This window comes from Dasypus novemcinctus, chromosome 15 (genome assembly GCF_030445035.2).
Source record: "Dasypus novemcinctus isolate mDasNov1 chromosome 15, mDasNov1.1.hap2, whole genome shotgun sequence".
NCBI lineage: Eukaryota > Metazoa > Chordata > Mammalia > Cingulata > Dasypodidae > Dasypus > Dasypus novemcinctus.
In genome coordinates this window covers 55,884,999-55,897,347 of record NC_080687.1, presented here as the reverse complement: position 1 = coordinate 55,897,347, position 12,349 = coordinate 55,884,999, and positions in this window count along the sequence as shown.

Here is a 12,349-nt window from a genome sequence, read left to right as displayed (position 1 = left end):
AAGCCTTAATCAAGTGACCTGGAGAATGGCCACTGACATTACTCAGTTCAGTTCAAAAGCCCTTACAGATAACAGTACCCACAGGAAGAATAGGTGATCCTATATGGATTAATAAACACTAGATTTTTCACATGAGCTGTGGCTGAACATCTGGCAGAAGCAACAGGTATGTTTAAGATGCAGATGAAGGACAGTTTAATGTATACCACAATCTCATACTTCATCTACTTACCTTGTCAAATTTTTTCCCAAACTTTTATACATAGTGCATCTACTAGACCATTGGTTGCCCTACCTGTGATATTTAGTTCATTTTTACATAGATTTAACATTTTACTGTCATTATTTCTAGCAAGTGGTTCCATAGCAGTAGCAAGCAGGAGATGTGCCAAGATATCCAATCACAGTTTGCTCTTTTGGGCTGATTCCCACGTGTTCTTACTTTGTGTCACACCTGTGATGACAAAAGACCCCAAATAGTCTACAGTCTATTTAACTTGCCTGGTCTGTCACAATTTCTGTTTAAATTATACATATTCTCCTGATTGCACTGACTTAAGAGCCTATTTCAAAAAGTCAACCCTACAAAAATAATATTGCTATTTCTTGATAAATTGTGCTAAAAATTAACCTCCCAAGAGTGCCTACTGAAAAACCAACCCTGCTCTAATTCCATGGAAATCACAAATCTTAAAAACAAAAAACAAACAACAACAGCAAAAAACTATACACATTATTTCCCAGGGAATCATCAAACCTATTGATTGTTCTACTATACAATACAGGTGATGGAAGGGTAATTGAATTTGTGCCTTGATTACTGAAGTCTTAAGATTTTATTATAGATACATTATCTAATCATACTCAAATTTGAATTAATAGAGGGTTAAGTTTGGAACTTTTAGGTTTCACCCAGTGGCAATTCACTCAACCAGCTGTTTTGAGATATTTTATATAGAAAGGAAAAAAAATTTATATGTAGATAGATAACTTAGTCAATAGTAATAAAGATCAGGAAAAATAATATTAAAATGTATTTTATTTCTGTCTAATGATGTAAACTTATCTTTTATATGTGAATTCCATGAAATTTTTTATTCTTTGTGATTTTGTAAAGAGAGGAAATTAAAACCGGCAAAAGAATGGACAATTATGGACCGTGAGTTTCTGATTTGTACTGGAGAAAAGCAACCTAGCATATAAAGGGTATCAGAAATATTCAGTCACAAAAATAAGAGACTGTTCAACCACATAGTAAAGCAATAGTAGATGATTTTTATATATGGTAATAGAAAATATGGTAAATAAGTAAAATACTTTCTATTAACTTTTGATAGAGTTGCAAGAAAAATATCCATTATATAAATATGCATGCACATACATATGATTTTTCCAGTTTTGTTTGGGATGAGATTTTAATTATCAGAAATTAAAAATAAATAATATCTAGTTCTATTATTGCCAGGGTATTCTTTTTTCTGTATGGATAATTCCAATCTAATCCTCTATCCACAGCATCCCTGAAAATCACCATTTAAGTGTTCTGCAAAGACTAGTAATTTATCATTGAACTCAAATGAACACATCCCTTCTAGATGACTGGGGGAGTGCAGAGCCTGGGATCCCCCTCCTTGAAGGGAAAAAACCTGCAGCTGATAGTCGCCTGCACAACCCGGACATAAGTTAAATATTAACGACCCTATCAAGAGGTAAAAGAACATACAGATGGTATCATAGACTATAATTTTCTCCAGGCCATAAACTTCCTTCCTACAGTAACATCACCATTTGTGTGCTTCACGTGACCTGAGCAGAAACTCTTTTATGAAATGCCTTTGTTCTGGAAGGCTTTATATTGACACTCATTTCCAGCCTTTTGGGGAGCACTATCTTCATTCTCTGAACCGTCACCTTCAGAGACTTTCTCCTGTTTGTAAGTCCCAGTAAGCCTGTGTCTGATTCAGTGCTAAGCACGTTCTTTGGTCTCATGGGAGCCCCCACCCGTGTCCCACAGGAGTTGAGCTGAAACAATGACTATGTTGTTTGTGTGTGTGTGTCTATGTATGTGTGTTTATATATCTATAAGCTCACAAACAGACATAAGTAAATATTTTACTATAGGTGACACACCCCCACTCCAAATAGTATCATTTATATGCTATGAGTCATATGAAGATTAATACTACAGAATTATATCTCACTCCTCCTTCACCCTAGCTCCAATTTCAATCAGATAGATTGTGTCTCCAAGAATACATACTTCTATGTATATTATCTCTGCTCCCCATTTTCAATATGGCAAGACACAGCCTAGAACTGACCCTCATTATCCCTCACGAGAATATTTTAATTAACCTAGGGATCTCCAGAGAAACACAAACAACAGAGTGACAGAGAGAGAAAGCGAGTGTGTAAGGAATTGGCTCATGCGAACATGCTGACTAGCAAGTTCAAACGCCAAAATGCAGGCCACAGACTGAAAATTCTGATAAAGTTTTTGTTGAAGTTCTTAGCCCAAATTCCCCGAAGAAAACTGATTAGCTGACAATCCAGCAAGTGCCAATGTAAACTTGAGGCAAAAATTCTTCTGACCTCTGCAAATCCCAGTTTTCAGTTTTAAGACCTCCAACTGTTGTTGCCACTTTTGTTCTCTGGTTCAAATGGACTTCAGAATGAAGAAAAGCAACCTCAGTACCATCAAACTTTATTTAATCACAGCTCAGTATTGAACTCGAACCTGGTCAGGGCAATGTTGGAAACACACCCTGGTGTGACTGCAGAAACCTAGCCAAGGCACAAGCCTGACTGAGGCACTGGCCTACCTGAGGCACTGGAGGAAATGCCCTCAGTGTTACATCTCAACCTGGGTCAAGGCATAAGCCTGACCAAGGTGCTGGTGGAAGCACCTTTAATGTTATAGCTCAAGCCTGGACCAAGGCAAAAGCATGGCCGAGGTAGTGGTGCAAGCTCATGGCTTGGCATTGCAGCTTGACTTGCCACTGGATGTTTGTCATTGCAGCTTGGCTCGGCATTCTTAGCTCAGTGCTGCATCTCACAGCTCAATATTCATTGTTGTAGCTCAGCTCAGCAGTTTGACTTGGTGTTACAGCTTGATATTCCTCTGGCCAGGGTGAAGATGGAATGTGCGCTCTGGTTTTCTGGGTCATTCTTGATATAGTCTAGCTGTGTGTCTGCCCCTGGGGGTGGAGCCCCAGTTGCGATATTCTAATTGGTCAATCACTGGTTCTGAGCATGGACTTTGTTTTGGGTATATAAGCAAGATTAGCATATTATGTAAATAGGGTATCCTAACTGGGAGATGCTGACTGGCTGACTATTAATTAAAGCAATGGATTCTATTGGTTGTAAACTCTTTTACTCTGTCAGTTGACTCAGGGTCCTTCTTCCAATTGGTTAGTTCAGATCCCTCTGCATAGGGGTCCCAGGGTCAGTTACCTGCTCCTTCCTTCACAACTGACTGAATTAGGAGATGACTTAGATTGCTGAGAGCAATCTCCTTTGTTGATTATAGGATCAATCAACTGATTGTAGACGCAAATATCATCTAGAAATACCTTTGGAATAACAAGTAGGCTAGTTTTTAACCAAATAAAAGGACTCCATAAGCTAGCTAAATTGATACATGAAATTAGCAATCACAACTCCTCCCCTTTTCTTCTCACATATAGTCTTCCTTCCAATATATATACTTCCACTACATACAAGGTTCATGTTCCTCAGGGTCCCTGAAACTGTCCCTGCTTTAAGCCACTCCCAAATCAGTCTGTGTTTCTTACATTCTGCAGAATTACCTGCTGTTGTTGCTCATTATCATCAGCAACAGTGTGACCAGGAATCCTATCACCTACCCGTTCATGCACACTATCTTATGAAAAGTCAAATTGGAACTTGAATATTCTAACCACTCGCTATATGTCTTTCTTCACACATTTTCCGCATAAGAAAGCATGAGATGCGTTCATGGTCATCAGCTCCATTCCTCATAGCTAAACTTATATTTTAAGTTCAGTTTATAACCCTATCTACCTCATTTTTCAATGAAACCACTTGCATGGGCATAACCTCTAGTCAAAATCGTCTCCTGCAAGCTATTTGTCTAATATCTTTTCTATAACACTTATTATACTCAATAATGCATGTGTTTGTGTATATATACACATAAATTTATCTTATCCTGAACTGCTCAAGTAGAGAATCTCTTAAGTTCAGGGGCAGAATTGCATGTGATAGTTCTTTTAATACCTAACAGAGTCCTCTGCACATGTTCACTGAATTAAATTCATTCCAAAAATAATGGTATTGTTCAGTCTTCATAGGTGACTAGAGTCTGAATGGTAATCACATATGCATGAATAAGCATGAGTCTGTACAGTATAGATCCAGCTGATGATTCTGCAAGTCAGTTGTGAAAGTTTGTTTTTACTGTCAAAGTAGATATATATTACAATATTGTATTAAGTTTGGCATCAAAAGTTATATATCTCTGCTGCCAACTATAAAAGAAAAATGGAGGCAAAAACCTGAATTATATTCATATATAAAGCACGTTAAGAAAGTAACTTCATGGACACAGTGAATGCCAAAACCTTGCAATTTATTCCTAAAGCTCACACATCAGCAGTGCCAAACAATGGTTGTGAGTTGGAAAACATTCTGGATATTGATATTCAATATTTTTTACCTTTTGTCAGTAGGTGATGAATTAACTCAGCTCCAAGGCTGTTCCAGTTGACAGCGAGAGCTGGTTTAACTCATTTCTCACTGCAGGGAGAAGAATTGGCTCCAAGACGAACAGCCAATAGAAAAAAAGAAAATGAATTAAAAATAAAATTAGTACACTCATAGTTTAGCACTGTTAAGCATTCCAGAATCTCGAGGATAATTAGCATTCTTAATGTAAAATATTGATGTTATGCAGTATTAATGCACTATCACAGTAAGAATTGACAGTGTTTAATGTTTCATAGCAGCCTCCTAGCTGAGCGTTGAACTTCTTTTCACAAGCAAAAGGATTTTAATTTTAGATTCAAAAAATATTAAAACCCTCTGGCATGGAATGCAATTAACTCTTTCTTGCTTTTTAGCCTTTACTGTCTTACCGTAGTCTTCTGCAATGAGACTGCCTCATTTAAAATTACTGCCTTGTCACTAGCTGTGAACTTGGAAAAGTTTCTTGATCCCCTGATGCTTTCCCATTTGGAACAAGAAGTAATATAAATCACACCATTGCTTAAAGCAATTATCTCATTAGGGATTTTGTCTTTCTAATTTTATCAATCTTTCTGCATTTATTAGTTTAAATTATTCTTTATTAAAAAACATTTTTAAAAAAAGCATTTCCCTACTTATTAGAGTTTTTGGTAACCTTAAATATTATCTATACTGGAAATATAGAATAAACACTTAATTCTTCTCATCTAAGTATCCATTTTCATCAAAATGAATTGGTGCCCTGGGAAAATATCATGTTTTCAAACGAGCTTTTTTGGTTTCTCTATGCTTTTAATTTTAAATTTTTTCAATATCTCTATGAGTTCTAGGACTTTCATATACTTGCCTTTTCAATTTGTAGTCATCATTCTTTTCTTTGTTTGGGTTTTTTTTTTTTTTTAGGAGGTCCTGGGGATTTGAACCTAGGACTTTATACATGGGGAGCAGATGGTTAAGCACTGAGCTACATCCACTCCTTTTATCATTCTTTTTGAAACTCAAATGATTCCAGCTTAGGGTAGTAAAAGTTCCTTTGAGCTGGTCCCTGTGCCTTTTGAAAGGAACCTCATAACAATTTTGTGCTTCTGTTTTATGCTCAACAATATGTTCAAAGCTTATCTTGAATATTTTATGCCCAGGAACTACATCAACTATTTCTCCAAGGAGACCTGATTACTTTTATTATTGAAACATATTTAACTACCAAAATCTTACTCTTAGAGGCTTTCATTGATACTGGGTTGCTATTGCTCCTAAATTTTTTCAAAGCACATAGTCAGAAAATAAATTTAAAAAGCAAACAAAAGCCCCAAATTACTTTTCTTTATTCAATTCAGATATAAGATTTCTAATTTTTTAAATCTCTATTTCCTAACAACATTAATATAATTACTTATTTTTCCTAAAATATCCAAAATTATACATGAAGTATTTTTAAAATAACAGTAATACAACTGGATACAGTTTAATATTTCTTGGCATTTATTTTTGTTCTTAGATATAGTGCAAAGAAACAATATAAAATGATCTATGACCAAGAAAAGAGCAAACAAATAGATCCATAAATGACACTGATGATATAATTAACATACAAGGAAGATGAAGGAAAACAGAAACAAGATGAGAAAATTTAAAAATATAAAAAGACTGAAATTGAATATCTGCAAATGAAAAATATGCTGGAAGAAAGTTATAATAAAGAACTGCCACATCAAAATCTATTAGCAACAAAAAAAAGCATTATCACTTCATGGGGTACTGTAAGTTACCCAAAATTTATTTTATTATGTATTTATTTTGAATATTAATTGAGAAGAATTTTTTGCCTTAGACATATTTTGTAACAAATTTAGTTTTCCCTTTATTGATTCTCAGTTTCTTTCTCTATGTAGGTCAAGGCATATTTCCCATAAATTTGAAAATTTTCAGTACAACAGGAAACCACTCATACAATCTTATACTATATAGATACATTGATCTTTACTATCTAATTTTTGTGCTTGAAAGTAATTTTGCTTTCTCAATTAATTACATCATTATTCCTTTCATTAGTAATAATGTGGAGTGTGCTAGGAATATTGGCACAGTTCTTCAAGTTTCCAAGAATATTTTTTCTAGTCCATTATTAGAATAAAATAAAAATTTAGGACAAACGTACGACTGTGCAATATGGGAACCTTAATTATTGAACAGTTCAAGATTATTTTTATAAGGAAAAACCTATATTGTTTTTGGGTTGATAATTTTAATAATTAGCTCTGGTATTTTTTGTAAGTGACATTTCTATTTCTAAACTTAAAAAAGGTAAATGTGAAGAAAGAGGCTAAAAAATCTGGATAAAAAGATAACATTAAAAGTAGACATGGGGAGCCAGTGTAGCTCAGCAGTTGAATGCCTGCTTTGGTTGAGGTCCTGGGTTCAATCCCCAGTACCTCCTAAAAAAATAAACAAAATGAAATAAAATAATAAAGTAATAAAATAAGATAAATTAAAATAAAAGTAAAGTAGACAAAGAAAATAATGCTTTAATTGCGTATGTTATCTCTCCCTTATTTTATTGTAAATTCAGTCATTGTCTTTTATCCTCATTTCATAATTTTGCATTTCTTTCTTAACTTTCTGGAAAGTTTTGAAACAAAATTTTAAAAAGCAAGGTAACTGAGGACCATTTAAGTATTTGCTCAGAAAGTACTATTACAGTAAGCAGAACCTTTTTCCTACCTTCAAATATATTTTCATTGTTTACACAAATGAAATCAAATGCAAATGTCCTCATATTTATGCAGACTGTACTGTCTACGAAATTTTACCCCAAGGAATCCAGGTCCTGCTGATAGAAAAATCCTTGCTCACAAAACATAGGTTGAACTTCTTTTTGTACAAGAATGACATTGGAGTAAATTTCTAAAGTTGAACAGTGGGAATCAGGTAGAAAAAGAGAGACATCACAATTCAGATTTCCAGTTAAAGTTTTGTTTTTTACCTTTTAAATTCAGAGTACTTCTTATTCATAATGCTGAGCCCTAGACAACTTTGATCATTTTGCCTTTTTTTCTTTCATAGCTTTAATGTGCTAACTATCTGTACATATTTAAATATTTACTTATACTAAATAAGTTATGCTGTTCAAACTAGAAAACATACATTCAGATATGAACACTATGCTAAATTTCTTCATTTGTGAGCCAGGGATTTCAGATGTTACTAAACTCATTTTTCTGATATAAAGAATGTTATGTAAAAAACAAAAAAAAACAAAAAATCCCATCTCTTAATAGAGCCGTTTCAAGTAAATACTTGCAGAAACACCTCTTTCTACTTCATTGCATCATATTCTCCTATTTGCTTCTCTCCTAATAGATACCTGTTACCTGAAAATAGCACCCCCACCCCACCCTCAAGTGGATGCTTGCTCCTGACTTTCAACCAAAGGGACCTGATGTTCTAAACATGATAATGCTTCCTTTACTTCTTTTCTCCTCCCTCATCCAACACTGTTATCACTGATATAATTTTCAGGTGTGTTATGTGTTTTTTTTTCCCCAGTCTCCCTCAAATGCTGTTCTGCCTCAATCTCTGCTATTTCTTGTTGGTTTTCCCATAATATGTAGAAGCTTTCTTCAGATTGAATATACAGCCAAAGGCAATAATTACTGTGTATGAGAGGAAGTTGGTTCTTGCTCCGTGAAAACAGGAATAGAAAAAGGTGATATAAAAAGAAGTATTTTTTATATTAGTTATATTATTTTCCCTTTCCTTAATAGCAGCTACATTAGGACATTTCAAAAAGGCAGTTTATAGCTCTAATAAGAAGAAAATAGGTTTAAGTTAGTGGAACTGAATTCTATTCTGTAGAGAACCTGATTTGAAGCAGTATTCACAGATACTGAAAAGGAAATGAGAGCATTAATAGGGAGACAAAGAAATGAGTAGATGGCTTGGGAACTAGCTGCAGTTACATTGGTAGAAAACCTTGGAACCCATAGCTTCTAATACTCAAATTTTAAGAGAGTTAATCTTGATCCCTCTGGTATGTTTACTCTATAATTGCTGTCCTGAACTTCACTTTCTTCAATATATGTATCCCGTCCTTTTCAGGATCTTAGTTAAGGAAATTAAGAGAAGGTCATAGGTGAAATTAAGATGCAATTTCTAGGAATAGAACAAAAATATGTCCCTATGATTACGAGTATTACATCAAGGCAATTTAGCTCAGACATTGTTTATGCCGTGAGTAGCCTCATGAGTAAGAATACCTAGACCACAAAATCTAGACAAGACTCTTTAATGTGGTATCCTCTCACATGAAACTCTCACATGTGGCTAGTGAGCACACCAAGAAGTGCAGATTATAGAACATTTCCATCACGGCAGAAAGTTCTACAGGAAAATAAAGATCTAGACCTCATGAACTTTAAGGCAGAAATAACAGAATTGGGTTTTAGGAATAGGAACAAATATTGTCTCAGATTTTGTAAGTGATTATGCTAAATAAATTTCTTATAAAGCACTCAATAAGAGGCAGTGCATCATAATTACATAAAGTGTCAGCATAAAACTAGACTACTTAGGAACAATGCTGGATTTCACTGCTTACTAACTGGATTTGTTTTATCAATGTTATTGTAGCATATTATATCTCAGTTTTCTCACTGAAAAAAATGAAAATACTAACTAGCAATTTCATTGGGCTATTTGTGTGTATAAATGTAAAGTACCCTTTGGAATATAAAAAGACCTAGATGATTGTCAGCTATGATTCTTTTCATTACTTTCATATAGCTACCGTGTATATTAAGAGTAATAACAATAATTCCTATTTATTAAGTCAAGTGTTTCTCTGATACAAATATAAACCTAAGTACTTAATATAACATTATTCCTATTGAAAAAAATAGAAAATAAAGAGAAAATTATACCCAGATTTATGGAATGCTGAATATTAGTCAAGTACTTCTACATTAAAAAACAAACAAACAAAATAGAATATGTTTGAAAATTAGAAACTGTAAGTGTTGTCTATTATTATTTCTCAGACTGATTGATTATGAAAAAAGAGAAAGGCAAGGAGATCTTCAATCCTCTTTTCCACCCAAAGCATGTCATTAAGAGTAGGGAGTGCAACTGTGCTTACTTGCATGCATTTACAATGACCTATTTTTATGGTGAATTTTTCAATTAAAAATGCTTTGATTTGATTTTCAACTACAAAGTAAAAAAAAATATTAAAAACATTGCTTTCAAGGACTTATTCAAAATATTAATCCTCCTAGTCTTTGAAGTATTTCAGACAGTCATTGAAAGTCTAGAACTGAAGCACCAAGAGTTACTCTCATGTCTCTTAGCTGCTCATTAGCTTGATGCATTTCTTAAAGACAACATTACTGCCAGGCCACTGGTTGATTATAGCACATAGTTTGGCTTCATTACTAGACATCTCTAATTATTGTGTGTAGATATTGCAAATTTTATTTTCTGAAATCAAATGCTAAAAAGAATTTTATTTCTCAATTGTGTTTACATTTAATATATAAATAACATTATACCCAGATTGATATCATTATCAAGTACTTAAAGTATGAACTGAAACTATATGTTTGAGATTTTTTATTCTAAAATATCCTGAATATTACCTCTGAAGAAAGAAAATAATACTTCCCTCAAACTTGTCATTTAACATGTGGTGTTTTTTTTTTTAAACAGCAACAACAGTAAAAAAGATTTAATTGGGTTCAGAAATAAGAAATTCATAACTCTAGGTCTGAACCAAAAGGATTAAAGAATATTGTTTAAAATAAACAATAATTCGGACACTCTTTTCACACCAAATACCTGTTTTCCATATACCCACAGAATTATCTCATATCAAAGTTATTCTAAAAAAAAAAAAAAAAGATAACCGTTTTTATTTCATCTAGCCCCCAGAGAGATATTTTCTGTCTAGGGAAAATCAAATTAAGTATGTTCATTTTCATGTGGAAAGGCAAATTTAAGTGGGCGCTCAAGAAAGACCTACTATGGCCATGACAATCCACCTGTTTTCTTATTCTAAATCCTATATATGTATAATGGTTTCTAGGGTCTAATATACTATTTAACACTATTTGTGATATTGTCTTAGACTGATCCATCCTCAGATGTAATGTATTTGACAAAGTAGATGAACAGCTTGGAAATCAATCCTTGCCAGTACAATCCACTTCAAAACAATATCTTAAAATAGTGTTTTCTATGAAGTTTGGGAAAACAGATTCAATTTTTTCTTTGGTTATAGCATTAGAACGCTTTATGGAATGGTTGCACCATTACATAAATAAGTGTACTCATTTTGTTTTGTTCTTTAAGATTATGTAAAAGAAACACAGCTTTTATTTTATATATAATATACATTTTATAGATTAGGAAGACACTGAGAGGGTAAATTATCCAGTGTTGAATATATACGGAGCATACTATAAACATTTTTAGGCAGCCAGATGACCAATAAACAAAAAGACAACTAAAGAAATAGTAAACAATGACAAGACAATTAAAGGCATAATGGAGGCAAGGAAGTGAATAAAGTAATAATACTAAACTTGGCTCTGATGGGAGTTAGAATGAGAATTCATTTTAGTTCTTACCTCATAGGCTATTGCTTTGCAATCTCCTTAATAGTATTCTCTAGTGGGCAGAAAAGGATATTTCTCCCCTTGGGATGTATAAGACCTTCTTTATTTCTGTCCATATATAAATTCTAAACAAACTCTCCATCTTTTCCTAAATGTTTCTCTTTATTGTAATAGGAGAAAGAAGACCTGTAAAGGCCAGGATAAAAATCCTGACCTAACATAGACATTTAGGGATGGTGATAGAAAAGGGTGAGCTCATTCTTGTGATGATTAAATGAGCATGTGCCTTTACAGAGCAAAGAGAATAGATGGTGTGTTGAAACATTTTGGGATACTTTAAGCTCTGATAAGAGAAAGACATTGGGGGTAGAAGGGTTGAGGCCACTGACAAAAAGATGTTCACGTTAGGGAGCACACTACATTAGATTAAGGAGGCCAAATAAATAGTTCATCAATTCCCCAACTGAATTCTGCCCCAATGAGAAATAAGATAAGAGTGTAAGTTATATGGGGGAATGAAACTATCACTTTTATTGCTAATTAAGATGATATTAAAAACGTGATATAGAAAGACAAATCAGTCACCATCCCAGACACAGGATCACTGGCCTGATGTAGGACTCCCTCGAGTGAGAAGAATCTGTCGTTGTAAAATATCAACACAGATAAAAAGAGCAAAAAACATGCTTCTTGTGGATGTTTGGATCCCAAGAGTGATTGGAAAAAAAGAAGGGACTGCAATCACCATGCCCAGTTGATTTTTCTAATGGACTAGGGAGAGAAATTAATGAGTCTGGAAAGAGAATAAGATTGTGATGTTAATATAAATCCCTATTACAGTGAAGGAATTATCTGTTAGTCATGAGGAGTAAATTTTTTTCCCCTAAAATGTACTATCTTAGGTTTCAATTTCCTTGTCTAATAAATCCAGATGACTAAACTAAATAATCACTTTCTTCCTTTCCAGCTTGAACTTACTTTTTAGAAATCTTCCTCTGCTACCTATT